The sequence below is a fragment of the Bos indicus x Bos taurus genome, chromosome 8 (assembly GCF_003369695.1).
Source record: "Bos indicus x Bos taurus breed Angus x Brahman F1 hybrid chromosome 8, Bos_hybrid_MaternalHap_v2.0, whole genome shotgun sequence".
Classification (NCBI taxonomy): Eukaryota; Metazoa; Chordata; class Mammalia; order Artiodactyla; family Bovidae; genus Bos; species Bos indicus x Bos taurus.
Genome location: NC_040083.1, coordinates 37,078,842 through 37,105,864, shown reverse-complemented (window position 1 = coordinate 37,105,864; position 27,023 = coordinate 37,078,842). Strand labels below are relative to the sequence as shown.

Sequence of the window (27,023 nt, the reverse complement as noted above, 5' to 3'; positions counted from 1 at the left end):
GAAGTCAATGGTGCCTTAGGAAGCATCACTATGAACAAAGCTAGTGGAGGTGATGGAATTCTGGTTGACCTATTTCAAATCCTAAAAGATACCTCTGTGAAAATGCTGCAATATATGCCAGCAAATTTGCAAAACTCCGCAGTGGTCACAGGACTGGAAAAGGTCAGTTTTCATTCCAATCCCAAAGAAAGGCAATGCCAAAGAATGCTCAAACTACCACAAAATTGCACTTATCTCATATGCTAGCAAAGTAATGCTCAAAATTCTCCAAGCCAGGCTTCAGCAATACATGAACTGTGAACTTCCAGATGTTTAAGCTGGTTTTAGAAAAGACAGAGGAACCAGAGATCATTGCCAACATCCACTGCTGTTGCTGCTGCTAAGTCGCTTCAGTCGTGTCTGACTCTGTGCGACCCCATAGATGGCAGCCTACCAGGCTCCCCTGTCCCTGGGATTCTCCAGGCAAGAACACTGGAGTGGGTTGCCATTTCCTTCTCCAATGCATGAAAGTGAAAAGTGAAAGTGAAGTCGCTCAGTCATGTCCAACTCTTAGCTACCCCATGGACTGCAGCCCACCAGGCTCCTCCATCCATGGGATTTTCCAGGCAAGAATAGCTCATGGAAAAAGCAAGAGAGTTCCAGAAAAACATCTCTTTCTGCTTTATTGACTATGCCAAAGTCTTTGACTGTGTGGATCACAATCAACTGTGGAAAATTCTGAAAGAGATGGGACTACCAGACCACCTGATGTGCCTCTTGAGAAATCTGTATGCAGATCAGGAAGCAACAGTTAGAACTGGACATGGAACAACAGACGTTCCAAATAGGAAAAGGAGTTCGTCAAGGCTGTATATTGTCACCCTGCTTATTTAACTTGTATACAGTGTATGTCATGAGAAACGCTGGGGTGGAAGAAGCACAAGCTGGAATCAAGATTGCCTGGGAAAATATCAATACCTCAGATATGCAGATGACACCACCCTTATGGCAGAAAATGAAGAACTAAAGCACCTCTTGATGAAAGCGAAAGAGGAAAGTGAAAATGTTGGCTTAAATCTCAACATTCAGAAAACTAAGATCATGGCATCCTGTCCCAGCACTTCATGGTAAATAGATGGGGAAACAATGGAAACAGTGGCAGACTGTATTTTGAGGGGCTCCTAAATCACTGCAGATGGTGACTTTAGCCATGAAATTAAAAAGACACTTACTCCTTGGAAGGAAAGTTATGACCAATGTAGACAGCATATTGAAAAGCAGAGACATTACTTTGTCAACAAAGGTACATCTAGTCAAGGCTATGATTTTTCCAGTAGTCATGTATGGATGTGAGAGTTGGACTGTAAAGAAAGCTGAGCACCAAAAAGTTGATGCTTTTGAACTGTGGTGTTGGAGAAGACTCTTGAGAGTCCCTTGGACTGCAAGGAAATCCAATCAGTTCATCCTAAAGGAGATCAGTCCTTTCTGTTCATTGGAAGGACTGATGTTGAAGCTGAACTCCAATTCTTTGGTTACCTGATGCGAAGAGCTGACTCCTTGAAAAAGACCCTGATACTGGGAAAGATTGAGGGCAGCTGGAGAAGGGGACGACAGAGGATGAGATGGTTGGATGGCATCACCGACTCAATGGACATGACTTTGAGTGAACTCCGGGAGTTGGTGATGGACAGGGAGGCCCTGCATGCTCTAGTCTATGAGCTTGCAAAGAGTTGGGCAGGACTGAGTGACTGAACTGAACTGAAAATTATTTTATCAGTTTATAATATATTTTTTTTTATTATTTTCTGCACTGACATATGGTGTTCAGAGAGAAAAACTCCTAATTGCCTTGTTTACTGTTTTTTTGTTTTTTGTTTTTGCTTTTAGAATAATGCCTGTAGTGTGGTAGTTATGCAAAATATATTTGTTGAATGAATGAATGGAGATTCACTTCAGATTAGATTCATGCTGGGCAAAGACTGAAAAATAACAAAAGTGTTTCTTGAAAACCATTTTAAATCATCTTAGTCCTGTGATTACTTTTAAGCTTTCCCTGTTCCAGGCCTCTATAGTATATAGAGGTTTACTCACAGCTTTACCTTGGAGCATAATCAGTCAAGTGATTGTTTTTGAGGAGTGAAATTTCACAATGGGTTGCATAATTTACATGATTATAACCTTTAGTGTTTGACTTTTTCTCAGAAGAGAGTTTTGTTAAAATAGGTATCTACATGTTGGCTTTCCTGGGACTGGTCAATCAGCTGATTACTTAGAACTCGTTTTTGTTTTTTTTTTCCCCATCTTCTTAGTTTCATTCTCAATAATTCCAATCTAAAATTCACATTTTTTGCTGTTTTATTGAAGGGCACAAGAAACCCTCATATTCATCGAGCATTGGATTCCTAGTCACTGACAGGTTACTGGAATGACTGTGTCATCATTTCCACCAGGACCATCTTTTGACCTTTATGCCTGCTGGTACTGATTACCACTGGGTGGCACCTATTAGATGGTAAGGCAAAATGCTGGCTGATGGACTTTTTGCTTTTAATTTGTGAAGGAGTCATGGAAAAATTGTAAAATGAGTGTATAAAAGTCAAGGGCTGGTGAAATTTAAGTAATTTTTTTTAAAGATACATGAGAAAAGAAAATCATCAATATGTAATACGTAATGGTAACTTGCATTTCCTCAAAACAATGCATAACTCAAAAAACCATTGCATGTATGATAATTAAGCAATAGAAGTAGATTTTATCACTTGCCTACTGTGCTCTGGACTTTAGTTAGGTTAACGTTTTTAGTGAATATCTTGGTTATTTTATCATATGCGTCTTTGTTATTGAAATGGAAAAATCTAGATAAATGAGAGTTTCATTTAGTTGTATTAAGATAAAATGAGAATTACTTTACTTTATCAGAGTAGCAAATACCTATGGTAATATATCAAATCGTACATAACTGCTTATAATAAACATCAACCATCCTTCTTTCTATTTCCAGCCAGATTCCATAAGGAAAACTTAAAAAAAAAAAAACAAACTTTATAAAGCCATTATTTAAATACAGAAATATGAAATTATTTTGAGTTAAATAGATATGGTCTTTCTAGGAAGATTAATATGCAAAAATAATGTGATGTTGGCATGATTCTGTACACTTGTTTCAAACTACAATGGATACTTAGGAATGAAATCTTAGACATCTGTTAAAAATTCTCTTTAAATTGTGTACAAGATGCTTAAGCTTCTGGAAGTCCTTTCGTATAAGTAATTCAACTGGTAAAGAAGGGGTAGGGAAGAGGGAGAAAGGAGGAGAATGAGTGACAGGAAAGTCAAAGAACAGCAAGTGATGGAGAAATGGACAGAGAAGATCTTGGTGTTGATCTTCAGACTTCACTGTCTAGGATCTCTGGTCAGTCTATTCCTTACTAAGACTCTAAAGGCCACCAAAACCTGAGTTGGGGTGGGGAGGACAACTTGAAACTGAAAAACTATCAAATTCTACAACTGAATCCCTTGCTTTGAGAAGAAATTCATCAGAAGAGCCTCTGATGATTATCTGGTTTACTGATGAGATCATGGGATAGTAGGCATTGCATGGCCTGGGTAACTTGAATGTCTGCCTTTCTTACTAGTTATAGTTGCCCTGTGATTTCAGTTTTTTCCATTCACCACCTGTGGGCCAGCTTATCCTAGATAGATGGCATAGTCATGATTTGTGGATAAAATCAAATTTGTGAATATGCAAAACTGCCTGTGAAGGCTTCTAATAAACTTTCTGGGAAAGAGTGTTGGTGGAATGCCCAGAGGACAGCCTCCATTTCTTTCAAGTCCCTAAACACACATGTTCTACAATTCATAGCTTGAGCAATGTCTATAGCTTAGGGAAGGACTAGGCCCACATCTTCCCAGTTCTTACTTACATAAGAGTTGGTTTCTACTAGCCTAATATATGTACAGCTTATATTCAAGCTATAGAATGAAGGTAATTAATTAGAAATGGCATTCCCATCAATTCTGCAGTGATCATTTGCACACCATGAAATCCTCTTGCTCCAGACTCTTGAGAACCTGTTAGAACTCTCCTTCTGCATGATCTCATATGTGCACTCCAGGATTCCCCCATGAATTTCTCATATCCACTCACTCTGACTAACCTAAGATGGTTAATTTCTTAGTGCTTACCTGCCCAGGTTCTGTGTCTTTGCCTTGAGAACCTCTCTCCATATCTTGATATTGGGATATTTTGGCATCTTCTCTTAGCTGGTGCTTTTTTATTATCTTCTTTTTGTTTTTTAAGTTGAAGTATAGTTGATTTGCAGTGTTGTCTTAATTACTGCTGTACAGCAAAGTGATTCAGTGATAGCATACACACACACACACACTCTTTTTTGAAAATGTTCTTTTCCATTATGATTTCTCACAGGATATCAGTATAGTTCTCTGTACTATGCTAACCCCAACCTCCCACTCTTCCCCCCGACCCCCATCCCCTTAGGAACCACCAGTCTGTTCTCTGTGTGTCTGTATCTGTTTTCTAGATAGGTTCGTTTGTGTCATAGTTTAGATTCCATATGTAAGTTTTATGGTGTTTGTGTTTCTCTTTCTGATTTACTTTACTTAGTATGATAATGTCTGGTTGCATCCATGTTGCTGCAAATGGCACCATTTTGTTCCTTTTTATGGTTGAGTAGTATTCTTTTGAGTATTCTACTAAAAAAAACTAAGATCCTGGCATCCTATTAAAAAAAACTAAGATCATGGCATCCGGTCCCATCATTTCATGGCAAACAGATGGAGAAAAAGTGGGAACAGTGACAGACTTTATTTTCCTGGGCTCCAAAATCACTGTGGACAGTGACTGCAGCCATGAAATTAAAAGAAACTTGATTCTTGGAAGAAAAGCTTTGACAAACCTAGACAGTGTATTAAAAAGCAGAGACATTAGTTTGCCTACAAAGGTCCATATAGTCAAAGCTATGGTTTTTCTAGTAGTTGCATATGAATGTGAGAGTTGGACAATAAAAAATGCTGAGCATCAAAGAATTGATGCTTTGGAACTGTGGTGTTGGAGAAGACTCTTGAGAGTCCCTTGGACTGCAAGAAGATCAAACCAGTCAATCCTAAAGGAAATCAACCTTGAATAGTTACTGGAAAGGTTGATGCTGAAGCTGAAGCTCTAATACTTTAGTCACCTGAAGCAAAGAGCTGACTCATTGAAAAAGACCCTGATGCTGGGAAAGATTGAAGGCAGGAGAAAGGGATGACAGAGGATGAGATGGTTGGTTGGCATCACTGACTCAATGGATGTGAGTTTGAGCAAGCTCTGGGAAACAATGAAGGACAGGGAAGCCTGGGGTGCTGCAGTCTGTGGGGTCTCAAAGAGTCAGATATGACTGAGTAACTGAACAACAATAATAATTATTTGGAGGGTCACGAAGTTTGTGAAGCATTGCAAATGCATGGTTATGTTACAGACTCCTCTATCTGGATCAGTCTTTCTACTTGCATTGATACACATATGATCTCTTGTACCATGTTCCTGGTCAACTGGGATGAAAGCTGAGGTTACTGATATTTCTCCCAGCAATCTTGACTCCAGCTTGTGCTTCATCCAGCCCAGCAGTTCACATGATGTACTCTGCATTGAAGTTAAATAAGCAGGGTGACAATATACAACATTGACATACTCCTTTCCCAGTTTGGAATCAGTCCATTGTTCCTTGTCTGGTTCTAAGTATTGCTTCTTGACCTGCATATAGGTTTTGCAGGAAGCAGGTAGAATAGTCTGGTATTCCCATCTTTTTAGGAATTTTCCACAGTTTTTTGTGATCTACACAGTCAAAGGCTTTAAGGTAGTCAATGAAGCAGAAGTACTTGCTTTTCTGAAATTCTCTAGCTTTTTCTATGATCCAACAGATGTTGGCAATTGAATATCTGGCTCCAAATAATTATATTTCAAATTACAACTCAGTATATGCTCAATATATATAACTGAGAAACTTATAAAATAATAAATAATACTGGAGAACAAGATGGTGGAGGAGTAGGTGGACATGGAGTACATCTCTCCAAGGATACATCAGGAATGCACCTTCAGACACGGAAGTGCATGCAGAACACCAGCTGAGAGCGGACAGAAGTACCTGACCAGTGGAAAATAATATATAGAACCATGCAAAACTTAGTAGGATGAGGAACTAGGGGGAAAAACAGGAGTGTTAATAGGACTGGACCTACCCCCAGTAGGTGGGGGAACTGAAGCAGGGCTCCTATCCCCACACCGAGACAATTGTCTGAGTCAAAGGAGAAACATTTAAGGCTGAGAGTGAAACAGCTGATTTGTGGCAGCCTAAATGGAATGAGAATCACACAGTCCTTTCCACAGCTGTACCTACCCTGGACAGGAACGCTGGTCTCCTGGAAAGCACAGTGGCTGGGAGCTGGAGTTCAGGGATTATGGAGCAATCCCAGGGTAAGGGCTGCTATTGACTGTGGAGAGATGGATTGAGGGGATGTGAGGGAGGAGATTGTGGTGGGAAATGCCAGTGGAGGAAAGCCAGGCAGCCATGGAAGCAAGGTGATACTGCTGAGTCACGTGTTGGGGGTGGAGCCATCACTGAAGCCTCTCTCCCCACACCCGCCAGCATTGGCAGCTGAACAATAGAGAGGCTGGCCCATCAAGTGCCTGATGCACTGAACTACAGAGTAGGACCCTACCCAGAGTGCACCTTTCAGTGACTGATGCACCGATCTATAGAATAAGACCCCAGTCAGGGGGGCCCTTTATGTGCCTGATGTACCGAACAACAGAGAAGGACCCCAGGCAAGGGAGTCCTCTAAGTGCCTGAACAGACGGAGCTATGGAGAAAGACTGGCCAAAGAGGCCTTCTGATTGCCAGCTATAAGAGGCTCGAAAAGACTCTGATAGGGTCGTAACTCCTGTGGCGGAGGCAGTCCATGTCCCTGCGCACTTGGTGCTGCCAGGGCCCCTGCAAGCCAAGCAGCTGTGCCACGGTCACACTCACCTCTCACTGGGGCACAGCTGCCACAGGCAAAAAAAGTCTTGGCATCTATGCACACAGGGTCACTTCAGTCATGTCTGACTCTTTGCGACCCAGTAGACTGTGGCCTGCCAGGCTTCTCTGTCAGAGAAGAGGCAAGAATACTGGCCAATACTGGTTGCCATACCTTTCTAGAGCACTATATTTCTTGCTTCCCTAGCTGCAACCCCCCTGAGTACCTGGTGCTGTCAGAATCCCTGCAACACAAGCAGCTGCACCACCTCCACACCCGGCCCTCACGGGGGCAAGCCCAAACCCTCTAGAGCAGCCTCAGAAGCTAAACCCCAGTGGACGACCCACATGTAGAAGTGGAAATAAAACCATAATTGAAACCCAGGGTCAGTGTGGCTAAGGAAGAAGACCCAAAACTTTCCCACCAGCTGTACAAGCTGTAGATTAAATTCACACAATCAACTAAGCAGACTCTGTGTCTATGGAATATATAAAAGGTCATTGAGAGCTCCCACAAAAGAAAACAGAGGCAAGAACACATAAGAATAGGACCAGATTAGAATCTAAGCTGCCCCCACGTTAGGTCCAGAGATCAGCAGTGTTGAAGGGCGTTCTAGGGAGGTGAGGTGGACTGTGATTCCCAGCAAGGGAAAGGACCCTGATAGCAGTGACTCAAGAAAAATATTTATTATTCTTATTTTTTGACTTGTTCTGTAGAATCTTTTGGATTTTTTATTTCTTTTTTCCCCCTTTCCCCCTCCCTGTTGTAGTTGTCGATTTTATTGGCACTAAGAAATCCAACTAAGCTTTTGAGCGTTTTTTTCCTCAGTCATGTTTTTTATTGTTATCATAAACCTTTGCCTCTACATTGGGCTTTTGAAGTTCTGTGGAGTTTTCCTCTTTTTTTTTTCTTTTATCTTTTCTAATTTTAATCTTTTAAACCTATAATTTTTTCTACATTTATTCCTTTGTTTGCTTTAACTACTGTTCTTTTCCCCTTGCAGTTAATCTTTAATGTATATAAATCTTCTTTATCTACCTCTATTTAACTTTGCATAACTATTCTTTCATTTCTTTCTCTGCTTTCCTCTCAACATATTTGTTAGTTTTATTTTCATTACTTTATTCCCCAATTGGCACCTTGCTTTAGTTTTGTTTTCCATTTTATGCTTTAATTAGTTTTGTTCTGGTAGATATAATTTTTGGTTTCTTTTGTTCACCAGGTCAATCTATTGTACTTTATTTTTGTTGGACTGTTGTGCTTTTGCTTATGGGTGTATATGTATATGTGTACATTCAGTCACACTTTGTATTGTTGTTATAAACCTCTGCCTCTACATTAGGCTTTTGCCGTTCTGTGGAGTTTTCCTTTATTCTTTTTTCTTCTGTTTTTTTTTTTTTTTCTTTTCTCTTTATTATAGTTTTTAATTTTTTAAACCTATTATATTTTTTCTACATTTATTCCTTTGTTTGCCTTTCCTACTCTTCTTTTTCCCTTGCAGTTAATCTTTAATGTGTATAAATCTTCTTCATCTACCTCTGTTTAACTTTGCATATCTATTCTTTCTTTCCTTTCCTCTCAACATATTTGTTAGTTTTGTGTTCATTGCTTTATTCCCCACTTGGCACCTTGCTTTAGCTTTGTTTTCCAGTTTGTGCTTAAGTTAGTTTTGTTCTTAACTGGTAAATATAATTTTTGATTTCCTTTGTTCACCAGGTCAATCTACTGTACTTTATTTTTGTTCAACTGCTTTCACTTTGCTCATGGGTGTATATGTATATGTGTATATTCCATTATTTTAATTATTATTTGCCTGATTTTGTAACTGCCATTTATCTGGGGTTCATTTTTGGTTTCTCATTTTTGGATATTTATTTTAATCTCACTTAGTCAAGGCTGTGGTTTTTCTAGTAGTCATGTGTGGATGTGAGAGTTGGACTATAAAGACAGCTGAGCATGGAAGAATTGATGCTTTTGAACTGTGGTGTTAGAGAAGACTCTTTTCAGTCCCTTGGACTGCAAGGAGATCCAACCAGTCCATTCTAAAGGAGATCAGTGTTCATTGGTAGAACTAATTTTGAAGCTGAAACTCCAATACTTTGGCCACCTGATGCAAAGAGCTGACTCATTTGAAAAGACCCTGATGCTTGGAAAGATTGAGGGCAGGAGGAGAAGGGGATGACAGAGGATGAGATGGTTGGATGGCATCACTGACACAATGGACATGGGTTTGGGTAAACTCTGGGAGTCGGTGATGGACAGGGAGGCCTGCCGTGCTGCCATCTTGAAATCATATCAAGCATCTTCTTGGACCAAAATGCTATGAAGCTAGATATCAACTATAAGAAAAAAAAAAACTGTAAGAAACACAAACATATGGAGATTAAACAACACATTTGTAAATAACCAACAGGTTGCTAAATAAATCAAAAGGGAAATCAAAAATTTCTAGAAACAAATGACAATGAAAACACAACTCAAAACCTATGGGATGCAGCAAAAACAGTCCTAAGAGGGAAGTTTATAGCGATACAATCCAACCTCAAGAAACAAGAAAAACATCGAATAGACATCCTAACTGTACACATAAAACAATTGGAAAAATAAGAACAAAAAATCCCAAAAATTAGTAAAATGAAAGAAATCATAAAAATCCTAGCAGAAATAAATGGAAAAGAAATGAAAGAAATGTAAAGACTAATAAAACTAAAAGCTGGTTCTTTGAAAAGATAAACAAAATTGACAGACCTTTAGCCAGACTCATCAAGAAAAAAAAGAGAAGAATCAAATCAACAAATTAGAAATGAAAAAGGAAAGGTTACAACAGACAATGAAGAGATACAAAGGATTATGATACTATTATAAACAACTATATGGCAATAAAATAGATAACCTGGAAGAAATGGACAGATTCTTAGAAAAGTTCAGTCTTCCAAGACTGAACCAGGAAGAAATATAAATTATGAACAACCCAATCACAAGCACCAAAATTGAAGCTGTGATCAAAAGTTTGCCAAAAAACAAAAGTCCAGGACCAGATGGCTTCACAGAAGAATTCTATCGAACATTTAGAGAAGAGCTAATGTGTATCCTTCTAAAACTCTTTAAAAAAATTGCAGAGAACACTTCCAAATTCATTCTTCAAGGTCACCATCACCCTGATACCAAAACCAGACAAAGACAACACAAAAAAAGAAAACTACAGGCCAATATCACTGATGACCATAGATGCAAAAATCCTCAACAAAATTTTAGCAAGCAGAATTCAACAACACATCAAAAAGCTCATACACCATGATCAAGTTGGGTTTATTCCAGGGATGCAAGGAATCTTCAATATACACAATTTATGCAAATCAATCAATGTGATACAGCACATTAACAAAATTGAAAGAGGAAAACCATATGATAATCTCAATAGATGCAGAAAAAGTCTGACAAAATTCAGCACCCATTTATGATTAAAACTCTTCAAAAAATGGGCATAGAATGGAACCTACCTCAACATAGTAAAGGCCATATATGATAAGCCTACAGCAAACATTCTCAATGGTGAAAAAACTGAAAGCATTCCCCCTAAGATCAGGAACTAGACAAGGGTGTCCACTTTTGCCACTATTATTCAATATAGTTCTGGAAGTCCTAGCTATAGCAATCAGAGAAGAAAAAGAAAGAAAAGGAATCCAGATCAGAAGTGAAGAAGTAAAGCTCTCACTGTTTGCAGATGACATGATACTATACATAGAAAACCCTAAAGATAGTATCAGAAAATTACTAGAGCTAATCAGTGAATTTAGCAAAGTTGCAGGACACAAAATCAATACACAAAAGTCACTTGCATTTCTATATACTAACAATGAAAAACCAGAAATTGAAGGAATCAATCCCATTCACCATTGCCCACAAAAAGAATTAAATATCTAGGAATAAACTTACCTCGGAGAAGGCAATGGCACCCCACTCCAGTACTCTTGCCTGGAAAATCCCATGGAGGGAGGAGCCTGGAAGGCTGCAGTCCATAGGGTTGCTGAGGGTTGGACAAGACTGAGCGACTTCACTTTCACTTTCATGAATTAGAGAAGGAAATGGCAACCCACTCCAGTGTTCTTGCCTGGAGAATCCCAGGGATGGGGAGCCTGGTGGGCTGCCATTTGTAGGGTCGCACAGAGTCGGACACAACTGAAGTGACTTAGCAGCAGCAAGGAGACAAAAGCTCTATACACAGAAAATTATAAGACAGTGATGAAAGATATCAGATGGGGAAATAGTGGAAACAGTGACAGACTTTATTTTCTTGGGCTCCAAAATCACTGCAGATGGTGACTGCAGCTATGAAATTAAAAGACACTTACTCCTTGGAAGAAAAGGTATGACTAACCCAGACAGCATATTAAAAAGCAGAGACGTTGCTTTGCCAACAAAGGTCCGTCTAGTCAAGGCTGTGGTTTTTCCAGTGGTCATGTATGGATGTGAGAGTTGGACTGTGAAGAAAGCTGAATGCCAAAGAATTGATGCTTTTGAACTGTGGTGTTGGAGAAGACTCTTGAGAATCCCTTGGACTGCAAGAAGATCCAACCAGTCTATCCTAAAGGAAATCAGTCCTGAACATTCATCGGAAGGACTGATACTGAAGCTCAAACTCTAGTCTTTTGGCCACCTGATGTGAAGAACTGTCTCATTGAAAAGACCCTGATGCTAGGAAAGATTGAAGGCATGAGGAGAAGGGGATGACAAAGGATGAGATGGTTGGATGGCATCACCAACTCAGTAGACATAAGTTTGAGTAAACTCTTGGAGTTGGCAATGAACAGGGAGGCCTTGTGTGCTGAAGTCTATGGGGGTGAAAAAAGTCAGACACGACTGAGTGACTGAACTGAACTGATGAAAGAAATCAAAGATTACATAAACAGATGGAGCTATATTCCATGTTCCTGGGTAGGAAGAATCAATATTGTGAAAATGACTATACTACCAAATGCAATCTACAGATTTAATGCTATCTGTATCAAATTACCAATGGCGTTTTTCACAGAACTAGAACAAAAAATTTCACAATTCATATGGAAACCCCAAAACCCCCGAATAGCCAAAGCAGTCTTGAGAAAGAAGAATGGAGCTGGAGGAATCAACCTTCCTGACTTCAGATTATACTACAAAGCTACAGTCATGAAGACAGTATGGTACTGGTACAAAAATAGAAATATAGAACAATGGAACAAGATAGAAAGCCCAGAGATAAACTCATGCACCTATGGGTACCTTATTTTTGACAAAGGAGGCAAGAATATACAATGGGGCAAAGACAGCCTCTTCAATAAATGATGCTGGGATAACTGGACAGCTACATGTAAAAGAATGAAATTAGAACACTTCCTAACACTATACACAAAGATAAACTCCAACTGGATTGAAGACCTAAATGTAAGACCAGAAACTATACAACTCTTAGAGGAAAATATAGGTAGAACACTCGATGACATAAATCAAAGCATGATTCCCTATGACCCACCTCCTAGAGTAATGTAAATAAAAACAAAAGTAAACAAGTGGGACCTGATTAAACTTAAAATCTTTTGCACAGCAAAGGAAACTATAAGCAAGGTGAAGAGAGCTCTCAGAATGGGAGAAAATAATAGCAAATGAATAACTGACAGAGGATTAATTTCCAAAATATACAAGCAGCTCATACAACTCAATACTAGAAAAACAAACAACCCAATCAAAAAATGGAAGAAATACCTAAACAGACGTTTCTCCAAAGAAGACATACAGATGGTTAATAAACACATGAAAAGATTCTCAATGTCGCTCATTATTAGAGAAATGCAAATCAAAACTACAATGAGATATCACCTCACACCAGTCAGAATGGCCCTCATCAAAAATCTACAAACAATAAATGCTGAAGAGGGTGTAGAGAAAAGGGAATGCTCTTGCACTGTTGGTGGGAATGTAAATTGATACAGCCACTATGGAAGATGGTATGAAGATTCCTTAAAAAACTAGGAATAAAACCACCATACAACCCAGCAATCCCACTCCTAGGTGTATACCCTGAGGAAACCAAAATTGAAAGAGACACATGTATCCCATTGTTCATTGTAGCACTATTTACAATAGCTAGAACAAGGAAGCAACCTAGATGTCCATTGACAGATGAATGGATAAAGAAGTTGTGCATATACACAATGGACTCAGCCATAAAAAGGAACACATTTGAGTCAGTTTTGATGAGGTGGATGAATCTGGAACCTATTATACAGAGTGAAGTGAGTCAGAAAGAGAAAGATAAATACTGTATTCTAACACATATATTCAGTCCTGAATATTCATTGGAAGGACTGATACTGAAGCTGAAACTCCAGTACTTTGGCTACCTGATGTGAAGAAGTGACTCATTTGAAAAGACCCTAATGCTGGAAAAGATTGAAGGTGGGAGGAGAAGGGAATGACAGAGGATGAGATGGTTGGATGGCATCACCGACTCAATGGACATGAGTTTGAGTGAACTCAGGAAGTTGGTGATGGACAGGGAGGCCTGTCATGCTGCAGTCCATGGGGTTGCAAAGAGTTGGACCTGACTGAATGAGTGAACTGAACTGAATGCATACATAATGGAATTAAAAAAATGGTACTGAAGAATATATTTACAGGACAGCAATGGAGAAACAGACATAGAAAATAGACTTCTGGACATGGAGAGGAGGAAAGGGTGAGATGTATGGAAAGAGTAACATGGAAATTTATATTACCATATGTAAAATAGATAGCTAACTGGAATTTGCTATATGGCTCAGGAAACTCAAACAGGGGCTCTGTATCAACCTAGAGGGGTGGGATGGTGAGGGAGATGAGAGGGAGTTTGAAAAGGGAGGGGATAAATGTATACCTATGGCTGATTCATGTTGAGATTTGACAGAAAACAGCAAAACTCTGTAAAGCAATTATCCTTCAATAAAAAATAAATTAATACAAAAATAGATAAATAATACTTTAGTACCTATGAAAAAGTAAAAACACAGCAGTTAATTTAAATCTAAACATTTATTAACATAGAAAACTCTTTAAAAATGCAAAACATGATCAACAGCAATAAGAAAAATGTGACTGTTGACTCTCCAGATGGGTTTCATTGCCCACTAATAATTTATAACTCTCAGTTTGAAACAAACGGATCTTAAATATATGGAGAAGCATCTCCTTTTCACTCAGGCATTGCCATTTTCCTTTGGTTATCTTTTTACTTTATGTTCAAGCACAAAGAGCCTTCATACTTCTGGAGTAAGTTCACCTAGGCGTATAGTTTTGCTTTTGACTTAGCTGAGCAAGAGACCACCTAAAAGAAAATGTGCATTGTAAAGGGCTCTCTAAGCTCGTAGAATGAGATCTAGTCTTAAATCTGTGAAAGATAACAACAATCTTAGTGTCATCTATCACTGGTAATATTGCTCATTGCCCTGACCAATGCAGTACAAGGACATTTTCATTTTTATCTCTTATCTCTTCCTCACACTCAGGGTAACGTGCTTACAATTCCCTTTTTTGCCAGTGCATACACATCTTCACAACAATCTCAGCTTTGTATAATTTACTCTGCCAGAAAGCAATGGGAGGGAAGTCAGGACTCTTGAGTTTCCTTTGGAACAGTTTCTCTGTGTTCCCTGCCCTCTTTCAAGCTTCTCTTTCAAGTTACTTTCCTGAAGTAAGATGGATTCACTCATTCATTTATCAAACGTGTACCCAGAACATTTCTGTTTCCAACTACTCTGACAAATGAGACAGGTAAGATTCTTGCTCTCAGGAGTGGCTGAGCAGACAATTGGGCTTCCCTGGTGGCTTGCTGCTGCTGCTGCTAAGTTGCTTCAGTCGTGTCTGACTCTGTGTGACCCCATAGACGGCAGCCTATGGTGTTCTCCAGGCAAGAACACTGGAGTGGGTTGCCATTTCCTTCTCCAATGCATGAAAGTGAAAAGTGAAAGTGAAGTCACTCAGTCGTGTCCGACTCTTAGTGACCTCTTGGACTGCAGCCTACCAGGCTCCTCCATCCATGGGATTTTCCAGGCAAGAGTACTGGAGTGGGGTGCCACTTCCTTCTCTGCCCTGGTGGCTTAGATGGTAAAGAATCTGCCTGCAATGTGGGAGACCTAGGTTGGGTCCCTGGGTTGAGCAGACAATTAGCAGGTATTAACAGTGAAATGTGATGCTTATCATAGCAGGGGACACAGAGAGTCACAAGCAGGGCATGGACATAGTCCAGGTGTGAGAGAAGGGACCCTGAAGAAGGGACTTTTTAGCTGGAGACCCTGAAGAATAGTATATGAAGTGTCTGCAAGGATTAGATTATTCTAAGTAAGGAGATGACATCTTAGAAATGTCAGAGGTGAGAGACTCTGGCCCTGTGTGAGCTTTGCAGGGAACCAACAGCAACCAGGAGGTCTGGTGCGAAGGAGACTTGGAGACTGAGGCAAAGCACATTTTGCTCGGCTTTCAATAAGCCAGGTTGAGAACACTTAGATGTCTTTATGGCCAATAAGAATGGAAATCCATTACAGTGCTTTAAGTGAGGGAGTGACAGAGCCATATTTATGTTTTGGAAAGATCATTTTAGCCTCGGTGTGGGGAATGACTTGGTCAGGATTTAGTGTTTGATTGCACTGAGGGTGAAGGAAAGGGAAGAAGCAACAATAGCTTGCCTTGTCAAGTCAATAAAGTTATGAGCAATTAAATTGCCTTCTTCGGCCTGGGAAGGGACTAAGTGTACATACCTGGGGAAGAGCTGATCAGTTAGAAAGGTTTTTTTTTTTTTTTCCCTTTCATGTCTTTCTTTCTACCCTCAAACAAATCACTATATTCTTGACTCTTAAATTATCCTTCTTGTCTGCAAATGCTCTGCCTTGGAACAAAATGTCTAAACAAACTCTATTCCAGAGGAGCACTTGCCTGCGGTAATTAGGGCAGCGTGTTTCACTCAGTGGGACTGTCAAAGCCTGGCTGTTAATTAGGCCTCAGGTAGCACCCCACCCCCACCGCAGGCCCACCTCCTCCTCCTTTTCTTAGAAACTCAAGACACTTAGCAGGTGGGGCCTAATTTATCCTCCCAGGATTACTGGGAGGCAAGTCAGTGTGGGCCTGTCTGCATCTGCATCTGTGTTTTCCTGTTGAGGACACGGAAGAACAGGGTGGGCAAGCAGTGCTTGCTCTGTTATCCAGTCAGGCGGCCAGTTCTTTTCCAGAACTTGGAAGAGAACCAAGAAGCATATGTCCTGCTCTTTGTTTAATGAGAGTGGTGATTTTCACCCTGGGACCTGTCCCCAGATTCAGCACAGGAGTGCAAGGGTTACATAGGGCCCAAGGGGAAAGCTGAGTGGGGGGACTCAGGGCTTCTCATTCCTCCAAATTCCCTTTTAATATTCTGCCTAAGAAATTGTACATGTGAAATTAAAACAGAGTGTTTACTTCAGAGATTTCCCAAGGTGAATCCATTTTGAATTATAGAAGAGCAGGCATTAAAACCAACCCAGTTCTCTTAACTGCTTGTCTAGTTCTTTTTGTGTGTATGTACATCGTGTTTCAGACTGTATTAGACATGTCTTGACCTAGTTGTCTTACCCAGTTCAGTTCAATTCAGTCGCTCAGTCGTGTCCAACTCTGCACAACCCCATGAATCGCAGCACGCCAGGCCTCCCTGTCCATCACCAACTCCCAGAGTTCACTCAGACTCACGTCCATAGAGTCAGTGATGCCATCCAGCCATCTCATCCTCTGTCGTCCCCTTCTCCTCCTGCCCCCAATCCCTCCCAGCATCAGAGTCTTTTCCAATGAGTCAACTCTTCTCATGAGGTGGCCGAAGTACTGGAGTTTCAGCTTTAGCATCATTCCTTCCAAAGAAATCCTAGGGCTGATCTCCTTTAGAATGGACAGCTTGGATCTCCTTGCAGTCCAAGGGACTCTCAAGAGTCTTCTACAACACCACAGTTCAAAAGCATCAATTCTTTGGTGCTCAGCTTTCTTCACAGTCCAATTCTCACATCCATACATGACCACTGGAAAAACCATAGCCTTGACTAGACGAACCTTTGTTGGCAAAGTAATGTCTCTGCTTTTGAATATGCTATCTAGGTTGGTCATACCTTTTCTTCCAAGGAGTAAGCGTCTTTTAATTTCATGGCTGCAGTCACCATCTGCAGTGATTTTGGAGCCCCTCAAAATAGAGTCTGACACTGTTTCCACTGTTTCCTCATCTATTTCCCGTGAAGTGATGCGACCAGATGCCATGATCTTCGTTTTCTGAATGTTGAGTTTTAAGCCAACTTTTTCACTCTCATCTTTCACCTTCATCAAGAGGCTTTTTAGTTCCTCTTCACTTTCTGCCATAAGGGTGGTATGATCTGCATATCTGAGGTTATTGATATTTCTCCCGGCAATCTTGATGCCAGCTTTTGCTTCTTCAAGCCCAGCGTTTCTCATGATGTACTCTGAATATAAGTTAATTAAGCAGGGTGACAATATACAGCCTTGACGTACTCCTTTTCCTATTTGGAACCAGTATGTTGTTCCATGTAGAGTTCTAACTATTACTTCTGACCTGCATACAAATTTCTCAAGAGGCAGATCAGGTGCTCTGGTATTCCCATCTCTTTCAGAATTTTCCACAGTTTATTGTGATCCACACAGTCAAAGGCTTTGGCATAGTCAATAAAGCAGAAATAGATGTTTTTCTGGAACTCTCTTGCTTTTTCCATGATCCAGCGGATGTTGGCAATTTGATCTCTGGTTCCTCTGCCTTTTCTAAAACCAGCTTGAACATCTGGAAGTTCATAGTTCATGTATTGCTGAAGCCTGGCTTAGAGAATTTTGAGCATTACTTTACTAGCGTGTGAGATGAGTGCAATTGTGTGGTAGTTTGAGTATTCTTTGGCATTGCCTTTCTTAGGGATTGGAATACAAACTTACCTTTTCCAGTCCTGTGGCCACTGCTGAGTTTTCCAAATTTGCTGGCATATTGAGTGTGGCACTTCCACAGTATCATCTTTCAGGATTTGAAATCGCTCAACTGGAATTCTATCACCTCCACTAGCTTTGTTCATAGAGATGCTTTCTAAGGCCCACTTGTCTTCACATTACAGGATATCTGGCTCTAGGTGAGTGATCACACCATCGTGATTATCTGGGTTGTGAAGATCTTTTTTATACAATTCTTCTGTGTATTCTTGCCACCTCTTCTTCATATATTCTGCTTCTGTTAGGTCCATACCATTTCTATCCTTTATTGAGCCCATCTTTGCATGAAATGTTCCTTTGGTATCTCTGATTTTCTTGAAGAGATCTCTAGTCTTTCCCATTCTGTTGTTTTCCTCTATTTCTTTGCATTGATCGCTGAGGAAGGCTTTCTTATCTCTCCTTGCTATTCTTTGGAATTCTGCATTCAGATGCTTATATCTTTCCTTTTCTCCTTGCTTTTCACTTCTTTTCTTTTCACAGCTATTTGTAAGGCCTCGCCAGACAGCCATTTTGCTTTTTTTGCATTTCTTTTCCATGGAGATGGTCTTGATCCCTGTCTCCTGTACACTGTCACCAACCTCCATCCATAGTTTTTCAGGCACTCTATCTATCAGATCTAGGCCCTTAAGTCTATTTCTCACTTCCACTGTATAATCATAAGGGATTTGATTTAGGTCATACCTGAATGGTCTAGTGGTTTTCCCTACTTTCTTCAGTTTCGGTCTGAATTTGGCAATAAGGAGTTCATGATCTGAGTCATAGTCAGCTCCCCGTCTTGTTTTTGCTGACTGTATACAGCTTCTCCATCTCTGGCTCCAAAGAATATAATCAATCTGATTTTGGTGTTGACCACCTGGTGATATCCATGTGTAGAGTCTTCTCTTGTGTTGTTGGAAGAGGGTGTTTGCTATGACCAGTGCGTTTTCTTGGCAAAACTCTATTAGTCTTTGCCCTGCTTCATTCCATATTCTAAGGCCAAATTTGCCTGTTACTCCAGGGGTTTCTGGACTTCCTACTTTTGTATTCCAGTCCCCTATAATGAAAAGGACATCTTTTTGGGGTGTTAGTTCTGAAAGGTCTTGTAGGTCTTCATAGAACCATTCAACTTCAGCTTCTTCAGCCTTACTGGTTGGGGCACAGACTTGGATTACTGTGATATTGAATGGTTTGCCTTGGAAATGAACAGAGATCATTGTGTCATTTTTGAGATTGCATCCAAGTACTGCATTTTGGACTCTTTTGTTGACCATGATGGATACTCCATTTCTTCCAAGGGATCCCTGCCCGCAGTAGTAGATATAATGGTCATCTGAGTTAAATTCACCCATTCCAGTCCATTTTAGTTCACTGATTCCTAGAATGTCAGTGTTCACTCTTGCCATCTCTTATTTGACCACTTCCAATTTGTCTTGATTCATGGACCTGACATTCCAGGTTCCTATGCACTATTGCTCTTTACAGCATCGGACCTTGCTTCTATCATGTCACATCCACAGCTGGGTATTGTTTTTGCTTTGACTCCATCCCTTCATTCTTTCTGGAGTTATTTCTCCACTGATCTCCAGTAGCATATTGGGCACCTACTGACCTGTGGAGTTCGTCTTTCAATATCCTATCATTTTGCCTTTTCATACTGTTCATGGGGTTCTCAAGGCAAGAATACCAAAGTGGTTTGCTATTCCCTTCTCCAGTGGACCACATTCTGTCCAACCACCCAAGGATTGACCAACTCTGGGAATTTCATGCTAGGTTGGGCAGAAGTGTATATCCTAACTTGTAAGGAAGCATATGACAGTGAGAGTGGGAGTGTAAGGAAAAAAAAAAAAAGTGATGTGAAAGGCATCCTTCAACACACGCTCATCATACAGTTAATACCTCAGCATCTGTGTTAGTCAGGACTCTCCAGAGAAATAGAATCAATAGGAGATAGGTAGATAATAAGCAATTGGTTCATGAAAGCTTTTCAGGTCCAATTTGCAGGTGGACAAGCAAACTGGAGACCCAAGAAGAGAGCCAGTGTGCAAGTTCAAGGGCCATCAGGCAGGAAAAGCCAGTGTTGTAGATGAAGTCCAATGGCAGTCTGGTGGTGAATTCTCTCTTACTTAAGGGTTGGTAGATGGTAGTCTTTTTTCTTTTCAGGCCTTCAGCTAATTGGATGAGTTGGATGAGGCCTGCCCACATTACAGAGGACACTATGCTTTACTTTACCAATTGAAGTATTAATCTCATCTCAAAGTATCCTCATAGGAACACCCAGAACAATGCTTGACCAAAATCTGAGAACTCTATGGCCCAGTCAAGTTGACATAAAATGAACCATTGCAACATCCTTCAACACAGTGGTATTTTGAATATCCTTCAACTTGCCCCTAACACATAGGTAGTATCTTGAGTATCCTTCAACTCATGCTTAATGCTCAGTATCTTGAACATTCTTCAATTTGGAAACAACATACAGATAGTATCTTGAACTTGCTTCCCACATAGGATCGAACCAGAATGTCAGTTACTCATTTGCATCTGAATTTTAAAAAGCATATATATTTAAAAAGTGAAGATGATCACAAGATAAAAACTTCGAGTTATAAGATAAATGAGTAATGGGGATGTGATGTACAGCTTGGTCACAATAATTAGCAATACCACATTGTATGATTGAAAGTTGCTAAAAGAGGTAGATATTAAAAGTTCTCATCATAAAAATAAAATTCATAATTTTATTCATAAAAAAAAGTGAGATAGAATTTAATTTGCTTTCACTGATTGACTGTTGTTTATTGAACTGCTTGTTGGGCTCCAAACCACTTGAGAGCAGGGATCATGTCTTCATATCATATACACATTGTGCATGCTGAATAAGCAGTGACCTGAGCTGGCTTGACCATCAGGTTCTTTGCCAAGAAGGATGCTACTCCTGAGATTTCAGTCATTGGCCTCCCTAACATGTTTCAGTCGCTTGGAACTTGCTGAAAAATTATCCTTTGGGCTTTAAATTTCATGCTTGATTTCATCCAAAAGGTGAGTTTTTTTGGTTGAATGTTGAAAGAAAGATTTGTTCAGCTGTTTCTGACACTTGGGCAGCTGAAGAAGAAGAAAAAGAAGAAGCCGACCGTCAGTTTTATGCCATAAAAATCATTTAAGATTATTTTTGCACATGAATAACTCCAGTGTAGAGTGAATTTAAAATTTGAAACTTTCCATGCATCTGCATCTCACAGGGGAAGAAGTGGGGTCATTTTGGAAATTTTTTTTTTTTAATTACATATCCATAGCAGCTTCAAGTGACCAAAAATGTGCTTCGTACATGCAGATCTCAGATTTAAGGAACTGTTTCCATGATTCTGTTTGGTAAATGCATAACAGCTCTATCCAACACTTACTGTATGGCTTTTTGTAGATTTGATTATAAATTTGTTTAAGGTTAGGGATACTACATCGTGTGTCAACAAGAAGGAGTTGAAGCCTTTTTACCCTTGCTTTTACTGCTTTCTAAACCCATGTTCTTTATTTCTCGTGCTCAGGGAAGGTTAAGCTTTTCTTTTACTTAGTAAATCTCAGCCCCGAGCCCTCTTTGTTTTTGGTTCCTTGTTCTTCTGGAGTCCAATCTTGCTATACTCCATCCCCTTGTTTACATATGTCATACTACCTGCCTTCAACACTAGACTGTAAGCTTTCTTTCTAGGTCAGAGACAGTGTTTCATTTGCTTTTGCTTGAGTATCTAACTGCAGCTCTGCTGTAATTAGGCACTCACTGGATAAATGGATGATCGAAAGCAGGTATCTGTACAGGCTGGTAGTAGGACCTCTGATATGGAAAAGCTCTGGACCTCTAGTCTGGTCTGCTGCCACCAAGCTGATTCTGCTTTCTGCTTGTCATTGGAACAGAATGTATTATAAGTGCTCATGAGGGCTTTGTTTTTTTTCACTTCTGTGCTTATTTTCAAAATACAAACTATTCTCATGATTCTTACCCCTCCTCCATTAAGAATCTTCCTTACTCATGGTACACACATTTTTGTCACATTTGACCTTTTTAGTTTATATTAGGAAAATAATAAAGCCATTTGAGTTTTCCAAATATGTAATATTGTGATGCTGAGCATACTTTAAAAGCTATTCGTCCCTCATCTTTGTTACTTCAAGAAGCAAATATGTCCCCCAGAGTGGGGACAGGATATGTCATTCAATCACCTGTGTCCCCGTGCTCCTGCCCATGAGAATGAAGGCTTTTAACATCATCAGAAATAGTAGCTACACAGGAAGCTCACTTTTGAGTTCTGTTTTCATGTTTAATTATCCTTGCAGTAAGGAAGCTCTGATCTTAATCCCTGTGGTTGCATATCCTCTAATATTGCATTCTGAGAACAGCTGTTCACTGTCCCTTGTCCTAAGTGTCGATGTAGATAAAGAAAGTTAATGAGTTTGCTGCTTGGTCTTCTTTCTTTCTAGATTAAAAGACCCCCTAGCCTCTTAAATTTTGTGCCCATGGGACTGATTCATAGACTCTTTAATTAATTTTAGTTGATACTCTCTCTGTTTTTCAATATTTCTCCATTTTTGGTCTTTTCTTCAAACACTGCCCTAAAACATCTCACCAAAGCTCAGTGACATGGAGAAACAGCTTAGCTTTCTCTCTAGAGTGGAAAAGTTAGAACCCAGGGATGGAATGACTGCCTGAAGCCTCATAAAAACTCATGGAAGTGGATGGAGTCAAGGAACTCACTGATAGGTGAAGGAATCAAGTGAAGAAATCAAGAAAAAGGGATTTGACTCTGTCACCTCCCTGCTGTGTCACTTATCTGTCATTTGAGAAGTGGAAATAATGATACTTCATATTCTGCCCCTTTCTTAGAGATATTACCAAGTTCATAAGTGACCATAAGAAATAATGGGAAGTTGTAAAGCTCTATACAGAGGGTTGTTGGAACCTGAGGGAAAGAGTGCAATGTCTTCAGAAGGTAAACAGAAAGTTCAAAGTGCAATGAAGGAGAATTTAAGCAGAGGAAATGAGATTGGTGATTTGTTGCAGTAAATCCTTGGTAGAGATTATCTGAGTAATCAAACCCAGTCAAGATGATCAGGTGGAAAATTAGGAAAAACATTTTACAAAGTTCCTCTGTGTCTACTGTATGGTTAAATTAATGTATTATTTAAAATTTTTATGTGCAAAAGAAATAGTCTTTTTCTCCCTCACAAAGGGAGTCTTCATGTTCAGAAGTATTAAATGGTTTGCCCAAGACAGTACAGCCATTGGAGGCAAAAGCTTGGACAAGGACCTTCTGTCTCCTTATCTTCTCAATTTTATTTTTGTTTCCTTCAAGAGTTCGAAGTGTAATGAACATGAATCTGTGAACACCACTGAGACTGCAATTTCAGTTCAGTTCAGTTCAGTTCAGTTGCTCAGTTCAGTTCAGTTCAGTCACTCAGTTGTGTCCGACTCTGCACAACCCCATGAATCGCACAGCACGCCAGGCCTCTCTGTCTATCACCAACTCCCAGAGTTCACTCAAACTCACGTCCATCGAGTCAGTGGTGCCATCCAGTCATCTCATCCTCTGTCGTCCCCTTCTCCTCCTGCCCCCAATCCCTCCCAGCATCAGAGTCTTCCAATGAGTCAACTCTTCGCATGAGGTGGCCAAAGTACTGGAGTTTCAGCTTTAGCTTTAGTTCCAAAGAACACCCAGGACTGATCTCCTTTAGGATGGACTGATCTCCTTTAGGATCTCCTTGCAGTCCAAGGGACTCTCAAGAGTCTTCTCCAACACCACAGTTCCAAAGCATCAACTCTTCAGTGTTCAGCTTTCTTCACAGTCCAACTCTCACATCCATACATGACTACTGGAAAAACCATAGCCTTGACTAGATGGACCTTTGTTGGCAAAGTAATGTCTCTGATTTTTAATATGCCGTCTAGGTTCATCATAACTTTCCTTCCAAGGAGTAAGTGTCTTTTAATTTCATGGCTGCAGTCACCATCTGCAGTGATAAAGTTAATAGAAACATCTCTCTCTTTACATAGCAATACTTGGGCAGACTTCCTTATACATTAAACTCTTGAAGATTGAATTATTATGTGTCAATACCTCAGAGCCACTATCCTCACAAACAGACTTTTCTGGCAAAGTCAAGAACTAACTAAACCATGGCGACCTCAGCAAGATTCTAATGCCTCTTGAAGGCTAGATTGGTGGTCAGCCCTCCACCTGTGACATCTACCTACTCTCTTTACTTGCAACTACCACAGTGATATTACTTTTGTCTCTAAGTATACTTTTGCTAAAATTATAGAATTTTAGATTGTAACCCTATTACTCCCATTCTAGTTAGCCTAATAAATTAAGGGATTATCATCCAATTAGTGACAGAAATTAGATTTGAACCCAGGTCTCTTGTGTTCCATTTGAGCTTCCTCTTCTTTTTTCCACAGTATCTGTTTCTTATAATCTACCTTCTTTTGGGGGTTTGTTTTCACAAGGGGGAGTTTCTTATAGCAAATACTTTGTCTCCATCATCTATGACTTATTCTAGTCTTTAAAATGTGGGTAATAATGCTTACCTCCTATGGATGCCATGAGAATGAAATGACAGAAGAAAAACACAGGGAACCTTGCTTAGGATGTAGTAGATGTTAAATAAACACTATTTTCCATTCAGTTCTTTACTCAAGGTATATTCTCAGACATTTCTATAATGAACTTGGTTTCATTAGTTTTCTCCACTAGACTAGAAGCCAGTGGTCTCTATCTTTGTCTGTAATTGGAATCTCCTGGGGAACTTTAAAAGATACTGATGCTGATGCTGGGGTGGGCCTCATTCCCAGAGGTTCTGATTTAACTTCTCCGGTGGCGGAGATAGTCCTTGAATATTAGTACTTAAAATCTCTCCAGATAATTTGAATGTGCAGCCAAGGGCTGAGGAACAGGCCTCACCACCAAAGTATTGTAAGGGCTGTGTTTTTGTTTTACTCATCTTTGCAACCCTAGGATCAGTACAGCCTCTCAGTGTGAGCACTGAGATTTGGGTTACTTGGAGGGACACAAATGGCCATATATTTCTCATTCCTCCTTTTGTTAATTCATTCAAATAATTCCATCTTATTCCAGCTTGTTTGTCCCTCTGATTTAGTCTAAGCTATTTTATAGTTTACCAAATCATTCTTTCTGGAATGATACATTCCTGGAGTACACCATTCTTTTCCTTTTAGTGTTTGTTTGTTTCTAATCTCAGGCTTTCAGGAAATTTGGAGATTCAGTATTTGTCAATCACAATTAATGAACTCATGGAAGACAGAAAGAGAAATACTGTATGACATCCCTTATGTATGGAATCTAAAAGGGAATAATACAAATGAACTTTTTTACAAAACAGAAAGAGACTCGCAGACTTGAAGAACAAACGTATGCTTGTCAGGGGGAAGGATGGGGGAGGAATAGTTAGGGAGTTTCAGATGGACAGGTGTACATTGCTGTATTTAAAATAGATAACCAACAAGGGCCTACTATATAGCATAGGGAACTCTGCTCAATGTTATGTGGCAGTCTGGATGGAAGGGGAGTTTGGGGGTGAATGTATATGAATGGCTGCGTCTCTTTGCTTTTCACCTGAAACTGTCAGAACATTGTTAGTTGGATATACCCCAATACAAAATAAAAAGTGAAAGAATGAGCACAGAAAGTCTTTTGCCCAGGCATAAAAAAGAAATTAATGAATTCATGCATTTATCCATAGTGGTGATAAGCATTTATTGAGCCTCTGAAATATGTTGTGCTGGGCAAATGAGATACAAAGATGAACAAGATGAAAACTGTTTTCAGAGAGTAGCAAGTCTATTGGTAAAATGAACATGTTAACAAATCATTGTACTATCACCTGGTAAGGACTTTGAGAGAGGTATTACCCTTTCCATTGCCCATCAACAGCTGCTGTTTTTTCCATATCTCTTTGGTTTAGTTTTTCTCCAGTTTGTGTGTGTGAGTATACACACATATGGTGTATATATATTATATGTATGTGTATACACACACATATATAGTATCACTTTGAATCTGGATGGAATCATTTATGGAAGTAGTTGGAGACAGACATACAAACCAATAAATAAGCGAAATGGCTAAGAAGTCATTCTGGTGCACAGCCTGATGCTCTCCAGATAAAACCCTAGAAGACTATTTGTCTTTGTCCCTATCACAGGAGCATTTTACCATGACATTTTAATAGCATTGATTATTTATAGAAAAGATTTATTTCTATTCTCAGTCCTTTTCCATTAAAACATGAAGTGTTTTTAAATTATGCAAACTTTCAGAAGTCTCTTTCCTAATCAGGGGGAAAATTCTTGGCAATTGGGAAAATTAAACTTCTTTCCTTATCTTCTGACTGAATTATACCATCCACCTGCTTTCCTGGAGGGCCCCTTGGGATACTTTAATTTTGGATGACAAGGCTGGAGGATGGGCTCCATTTAGCCAGTGAAAATCAAATATTATACTCTGGGGCAGAAATAATAGAAAAATATTATTCTAAGCTTTTTTTAGACCTCATCCATTCAATAGGTAATTGGCCAGTATGACTCATTTTAAGCTTAAAGCTAAGTTAAAAGCACTTAGTATATGAGATTGATTAGTCAATCATCTTGCAAGCCTCTTTCAGAATGGGATAAAAAAAAAAGTGTTTTTTGTTTTTTTTTTTGAAGGGGTCAGAAGGATATGAAGTATGAGTTGTGGTTAGATAAAGTCATCCCAGAGGAGCCTGTGGAACATAAGAGCCATGGAAATATATGTCAGTCTGTCTACATAGAAGTTATGGTGAGGTGAGGAGGGTGGTACTGAGAGATCAAGGAAATGAGCCTCCTCTATATCATTTCTGGCTTGTCTGGGGCAGGATTTCTCAGCCTCTGTAACCTGGACACTTTGGACTGGGTAGTTATGTGTTCTGTGGAGCTGACTGTGTGTCATAGGATGTTTGTCAGCATCCTTGGCCTGTACTCATTAGATGCTAATAGCACCTCTTTCTTTGTTGTGAGAACC

General features: G+C 39.7%; 1 long non-coding RNA gene across 2 annotated transcripts in view; it reads left to right on the top strand.

The window, feature by feature from the left end:
* The first annotated feature begins 2,347 nt into the window (after positions 1-2,347).
* Positions 2,348-27,023, top strand: part of LOC113897041 — an 876,355-nt gene continuing 851,679 nt past the window's right edge. For both annotated transcript variants that reach the window (XR_003512220.1, XR_003512219.1), the window contains exon 1: positions 2,348-2,491. This is a non-coding gene — a long non-coding RNA (uncharacterized LOC113897041). The remainder of the gene's footprint in view (positions 2,492-27,023) is intronic.